This window comes from Macaca nemestrina, chromosome X (assembly GCF_043159975.1).
Source record: "Macaca nemestrina isolate mMacNem1 chromosome X, mMacNem.hap1, whole genome shotgun sequence".
Lineage (NCBI taxonomy): Eukaryota > Metazoa > Chordata > Mammalia > Primates > Cercopithecidae > Macaca > Macaca nemestrina.
The window spans coordinates 132,725,474-132,732,986 of NC_092145.1; the positions used below are offsets into that span (position 1 = coordinate 132,725,474).

A 7,513-nucleotide genomic window follows, 5' to 3' on the forward strand; every position below is an offset into this window, starting at 1 on the left:
GCATTTAAATGGAACATAAGATCTTAAGTTTAGCTGAATACTTCCAAGTAGAGCATAAAAATAAGATGTGAGAAAATAACATTGTTTTAAAAAATTGAGCATGAAAAGAATTAAGCCAAATGATTGGGGGTAGAAACAAAAAAGAGCACTGTAGAAATAAATGAAATACAAAAGTTATGAAAAAGAGTTGTCAGCGGTGTCAAAGAAAGCAGAAGTATCCAGTGAACTAAAATATACCCACTGGATTTGGCAATACATATGCTATTAATAATATTGTCAGAGCAATTTCAAATTTGGGAATGTGGGAACAGAAAACAGATAATAGAGGGTTAGGTACAGGTAAATCAAATAAAACTGTGCATAATTATGTATCAGTTATGTTCCAGTCTGGAATCAGAGATCCTTCAGAATACTTAAGACAGAAGAAATTTAATATTGGAAATTGATTATATAGGCGAAGGAATTGCTAAAAAAACAAACAGGAAACGATGAGGGAAATCAGAGATTAGCCATCTCAAAAGCTACTACAACACCTTTGTTGAGGAGATAAGGAGGTTGCAGTTACCAAAGCCCAGTAACCAGGATCTCCTGGAGGAATTTTGAATCATTTTTTGTAGTAACTACAGCCATAGAGAAGCAGCTAGTGTTGAACATGCCTCATTGGCAGATTGTGAAAAATACCATTTCTTCTCCCTTCGTTCTTCTTTCTTCTGATAGTGTCTCCAACTGGCAAACTATAGTTAAAATCAGCTGACCCACGAATCTGGGAGAAGTATTTATCCTGGGGTTAGCCCCCATGTGATACGAAATTGGAAAGGGAGAGAAATATATATGAGAACAAACAGAGGAGCAACTGACAAAACTTTATTTTTAGCTAGCCAACCTTGTAAAGACAGACCAAATTGGAAGCCCCATGTGAGAAACTTAGTAGAACTTTAATGCATAATGAAAAATAAATTTCACTGAAAATATTTCAAAGACCAAGGCCTATGCCCTAGGTAAAACACCTATAAACTGAAGAGCTTTTATCTCAGCACATTCAATGTAGAAAGATTTAGCCTGACTTGAAATAATTGGACTTGATATTATCTCTCATAATAATGGAAAGCATTAAGAATTCCCTGCACAGAATACATTCATGAAAGATTTAGAACTCATTTTATTTCTAATTAAATATTGCCTTTCTTTTTGATTCAGTGAATTTTTTATTTTAAAGATATAGAAATGTAATAAAATGAGATATATATACACATTCATAGCCATAAAACAGAACAGCTTGTAAAATACAATTTTATCACATAACCTGTTGTAGATAATGATCCATCAACATCTTAAATATTATCAATCTAGTAAAATACACAGCAGTGTACAACTGTAGTGGTCATTGTTGAAGGTCTCATAGCATGCATTCCCCTCTACCTGAATCAAGACAGAATCTTGATTTAGATCAAACATTTAATAATCTTACATCTACACTTCATTTTTGGTTTTTTTTTTGAGATGGACTCTTGCTCTGTCACCCAGGCTAGAGTGCAGTGGCACAGTCTCAGTTCACTGTAACCTCCGCCTCTCAGGTTCAAGCGATTCTTCTGTCTCAGCCTCCCAAGTAGCTGGGAATACAGGTGTGTGCCAATACTCCTGGCTATTTTTTTCTATTTTTAGTGGAGACAGGGTTTCACCATTTTGGTCAGGCTGGTCACGAACTCCTGATCTCAAGTAATCCACCTACCTCGGCCTCCCAAAGTGCTGGGATTACAGGCATGAGGCACCGTGCCCAGCCTATTTTATTTTTAATGATGAATAATATATATATTTACGGGTACACTCTGATGTTTTGATATATGTATATATTGTGGAAAAATTAAATCAAGATAATTAATATTCTATCATCTCACCTACTTCTCATTTTTTGTGGTGAGAACATTTAAAATCTATTCTTTTAGCAATTTTGAATTATACAATACGTTATTATTAACTATAGTTACCATGCTGTGCAATATATCCCTAAACTCTTTTGGTAAATATAATGAAAGGTACTGGCCCTTTTCTAAGTAGGAAAAATATATAATACATCGATACACACAACAACTTGTATACAATATTGGATTCTCAGACTGAGTAATGTCAATAGGGTATCATTTATTCAATATCAAGATACAATTTAAGAGAAAAAATCACTAGAGTTAATGAACATCATTCAAAAAATTTTAAATAGGTCTAACAGATATCCCTATTCTTCAGTGAGGGAAAATTTATCATCAGGTTCTTGGTTTGAGACATTGGCTTGGAGAGATGAAATGTTAGCTCAGAGATGATGACTATAAGCTCATTCATTCCAGTATCCCTGAACATGTGACTTGTATAAGTTTTGTAACTGATTTTAATGCTGGATTTGTTTTAATTTTGCATATTCAATGTTAGAACTTTTCAAAGATACATTGTATATATTAATATATGATTTATGTAAAAGAGTCTATACTTAAATACCCTGAGGGAGGGGAGAATTAATTTGCATTCATCACACCTAAGACAAATAGTTTGAGTTACTTTTGGAAATACTGTATCATACATTTGTTCAAGTTTCTGATAATAAAACTGCACATGGATACAGACACTAAGGCCAGATTAACAAAATGAAAGACACATGATTGAATTGTGAGCATGTTGCAAACTTAAAGTTTGACATCTACAACAAAAATTAGGAGAATTTGATAAATTTTCTCTTCGATATCCAATAAATGTTTGTTTTATAGGTGAACACACTGACTGTTATAGGCAGAACTCCTTTTACAAGGTGACCAGCAATAAAAATTAGCATATATATTCAGACCACATTGGACATTTTTATTGCCCAAACCCTTCTTCTAAGTCTTTGAATCACCCATTATGTTTTCATATATAATTTTATACCAGCACGATGTTATACTATTTTAAGAAACCAAACCTTTTGGCTTTGTAATCTATAATGAGTCAAAATGTATTAAGGAAACAAAAGCTTTTCCTTGTGATAAAGAATTGTCTGCTGCTTCTCTGGTGTTGTTATGTAACAAGAACACGAATAATAAAAACATTAATAAATCTGACTAATTTATTTATAGTGCATTAACAACTGGACAATTGAAGGTAAACACATAAATCAGGAAAAGTGTCCTCTAGCTATTTTCTCTATAGACTAGCATTCCTTTTTTTTTTTTTTTTAAATTTAAAAAATTGTATTGCTCAGAACCTTCGCTCCTTGGGCAATGGCAAGAGCTTCGGAGACCAGCCCTTGGGGACAGAGTCAGAGGCACTGGGTGGAAAAAAGAGTGAGCGTGTGGCACATTTGGTCCATTGTCATGTGTGGGTATGGCAGAGGGAGGGGGGACTCTAGATGGCCCTGCATCTAGGGCCTTCTAGGGACCCAGATATGCCTCCTTGGGCAAGGCTCACATGCCAAAGCAAAGCAGATGAGGCCAGCCTGGCTTGGGGTGAGGGCTCAGTGCCTCTTAGCCTTGCCCTGGGGTTCTTGGACCTTCCGGAAACTGAGACACATCAGGCCCACGTTGATGGCATAGGTGGTGATGCAAACGATGCAGAAATCATAGAGCACGAAGAACAGAATCCAGGCCAGGTAGACAGAACCAGCCAGAGACAGCAGGGAGCTCAGCAGCAGCAGGACAAAGGCCCAGCGCGTCCACGGGCAATTTAACAGCTGTAGTGTGTAGAAGATGCAAGGGAATATGTTATTGTATTGATTGAGGATGCTGTCCTGTCCCAGCACGTGCTGCACCAACCCGAAGCCCCTGCCCTACCTGGAGGAGATGATGCACGGGACAGCTAATGGCGGTGCCCATGTCGCAGAGAGCGCGGTAATCCCGGCCCAGGGCGCGCGCGGCCTTCACGTGCAGCGCGTAGAGCGATAGCACTAAGTCAGCCAGGCAGAGCGCGAGCCGCACCCAGCCAGGGTTCCCCCCAGTACTCTCCATATCTCCAGGTCACCCCTCGAGGTGCCCGCGGAGAAAATCAGCAGCCACGGAGCAGGGGCGGGGCAGGGCCTAGCATTCCTTTTCTTATGATTAACACATTTGTACATGAATGAGAATAGTTAAAATGTTTAGAGCTCTAAAGTATTCTTATTCGATGCTGAAGTTTAAGTTTTTGGTATTAGACTGCCTATTTACAGGGAATTTTTAAATGGAGAAGGAATAATTTGAGCTATTCCTGGGAAAGGCTGTTAGTATTTTTTAATCGACAAATTAAAATTGTAAATATTTATGATATAGAAAATAATGTTTGGACATATGTATACATTGTAAAGTGATTAAACTAAGCTAATTAACATAATCATTACTCACATATTTATCATTTATTGTGGTTAGAACATTTGAAATCTACTGTGGTAGCAATTTTTAAGTATATAATACATTGTTATTCATTATAATCACCGTGTTGTATGATAGATCTCCTGAATTTATTCCTCCCATCTAACAAATTTTGTATCCTTTGACCAACATCTCCCCAATACTCGCCTCATCCTTAGCCTTGGGTAACCACCATTCTACTTGCTACAGCTGAGTTCAACCTTTTTAGATTCCACATATAAGTGAGATTATGTAGTATTTGTCGTTCTGTGCCTGCCTTATTTCGCTTAGCATAAAGTTCTCCAGGTTCATTCACATTGTCACAAATGACAGGAATTCCTTATTTGTTAAGGCTGAACAGCATCCCTTTGTGTATATGTACCACATTTTCTATATTCATTCGCGCTGATGAACACTTAGGTTGAATCTGTGTCTTGGTTATTGTAAATACTGCCGCAATGAACATGGAAGTGCAGATCTCCCTTCAACACGCTGATTTCAGTTACTTTGGATATATACCCAGAATTGGAATTACTAGTCATATGGTAGGTGTATGTTTAGTTTTTTGAGGAACCTTCATGCTGTTTTCCATAATGGCTGTGCTAATTTACCTCCACATTAACAGTGTAAAGGCACATAGTATTTTTTAGCACATAGATATATTTAAGGGTGAACATGTGCTTTAAAGAGGGACACATCAAGTTTTGCTGTACATCTTAAATTCCTATAGTATGCTTGCTTGTTTATTATACAGTTAACCCTTGAACAATATGGGGGTTAGGGGCACCAAACCCCATGGTGTTAAAAATTCTGAGCATAACTTTTGATTCCCCCAAAACTTAACTGCTAATAGCCTACTGTTGACCAGAAGCCTTACTGGTAACGCAGTCAACTAACACATATTTTGTATGTTATATGTATTATATACTGTATTCTTACAATGAAATAAGCTAGAGAAAATAAAATGTTATTAAGAAAATCGTAGGGAAAAATATATTTACTATTCATTTAGTGAAGTGGATCATCACAAAGGTCTTCATAGTCAGCATCTTCATGTTGAGTAGGCTGAGGAGAAAAATGGAAAAGGAACAGCTGGTCTTGCTGCTTCACGGGTGGCAGAGGCAGAAGAAAATCCATGTATAAGTAGATCCACACAGTTCAAACCTGAGTTGTCTAAGGGTCAACTGTACAAAAAAACATATACATAAATGGTCTATTAAATAATAGAGCAAGATTATGTCTAACTATTAGCAAAATCCAAGACATGAAGATAAATCTAAAAGCATCAATTTCTACATTTCCATGTTATATGAAAAAAATTCTTACTTGTAAAAAGGGGTTAAATATTAGATGAGAGTTTAAGTCAGTGATTTTATTCTTGGGGGAATCACTGTGGAATACTAAGAAGACGTGTTTTGAAAGAGCTTAGTATCTGTGCTTCCATGAACCTCCATTTTTCATAGATTTGAGCTACCGCTATTATTTTACCATCTGATACTTTTTTGACATTCATGCAGCAAATATTTCAAATGGGACATTATGTCTTAAAAGGATAGATAGCTGAAAAAGAATATGCGATCCTCCTCTCTTCTTTTCACAGTAATCACAACTTGGCCTTTGATCTGACTTGAGATTCTTCATCTTCTCTACAACACAGTCGGAGGAGGCTTCTTCTGTTGGAATTAAGTAGGGCAAGATGCCATGTGGTAGTAATAACTGCTTCCATCTCTCCTAATGTGGAGCCTTTAGATACCAACTATTTGATAAAGACAGATGTATAATACATTTTCTGGATTTTATCTCCATTTTTTTTTCTGTGAGTTAGCATATTTTTTTTTCTTTAAAAATTTCATGTCAGTGGACAGGAACAGAATATTTACAGAAAAATTTCAAAGAGTTTTTTTGTAAAGATACACCCTTAGTGATGGAGCGTTTGTGCCAAGAATGATAAGGGTAGTTTCCCTATTGTTCACACAGCAGGTTGTCATCTTTTTCTTCTTAATAGGGAAAGGTCTTATCCTTAGCAATGCTGCATGAGTTGTTCAGTTACTTGGCAACAATAATAAAAAAGACACAAGCAGTAAAGGGCTCATCATCAACATCATGACAAATAGTAGTGCCTCAGCTGGTTTTAATGGCCATATGGAGGCATTAAATTTCTTGTTTTCAAGTATTAAATCCATTGCATATGATCAGATTAAGCCCTGGTATGTGCAAACATTTGAAACATTTCAGCTGCTGTATTTGAACTAGTATGTAGAAAAAAGTGAATAAGTATGAGGCGCTTGCCTGAATAAGCAAAGCACCCCACAATGCACAAGACAGACATAGATTTTTTCCAATTTAAATATCAACATACATATTTCAGGCACATTCTTACAGTCATGACCAGCTAATATTATGAAGCAATATACTGTATATATGATAATGCCTGTTGTTAAGGAATTAATAAATAGAAAGAAATACTTTCTTAAGAAATACTGCCATTAATAAACAAAGAGTGAAACCCAATTAGAATGTGGGGGAAATCCAATATGTCATCCCAACACTAACAAATGAAAATACCTGTAATAAAAGTGAAAAACATAACCATACTGAATGCAGAAGGGAAAAGAACTAACCTAAATAACTTTGGAAAATGGGAAGTTGACTGAATACTGTAAGAATATAGATGAAAAGAATTGTGCACAAATGCTGTTATCTAGTCAGTAAATGCTTTTCTTATGGGGGTATTGGGGTAAGACATCCTGAAACGAATTTGTGTGTACTAGAATTGAACAAATAAGTAAATATGTAGTAGATAATAAAAACTGGGTGCCTTACTGCTGTAGAAGGCAATTACAAATAAAGAAAGGAAAAAAACTAAAATGATCCTTGTGATGTTGAATTGGAATCTGAGGTGTCAGTATGAACTCATTATGCATATACATACACAGGTATATAAAAATAGATATGTGTGCACATAGGCTAATACACAAATATTTACTAGTCCTGTCTGCTGAGAAGCCTAGAAGCAATAATGCTTCTGTAGTAATTAGCATACCTGGTGCCCAGATGTTGGTTTCTAAGCACCATGCCTCTATTAAAGAATCAGGGATCCTTGGAAAAGTGATTCATTCCAGGGCAGGGGTAGAGGAAATCAAAAGGAGCTTGAAACATCTTATGGTACCAGA

General features: G+C 36.2%; 1 pseudogene; it reads right to left on the reverse strand.

Moving 5' to 3' along the window:
• Positions 1–3,470: 3,470 nt before the first annotated feature.
• Positions 3,471–3,965, reverse strand: LOC105499121 (vitamin K epoxide reductase complex subunit 1 pseudogene; annotated as a pseudogene).
• Between the last annotated feature and the right edge of the window lie 3,548 nt (positions 3,966–7,513).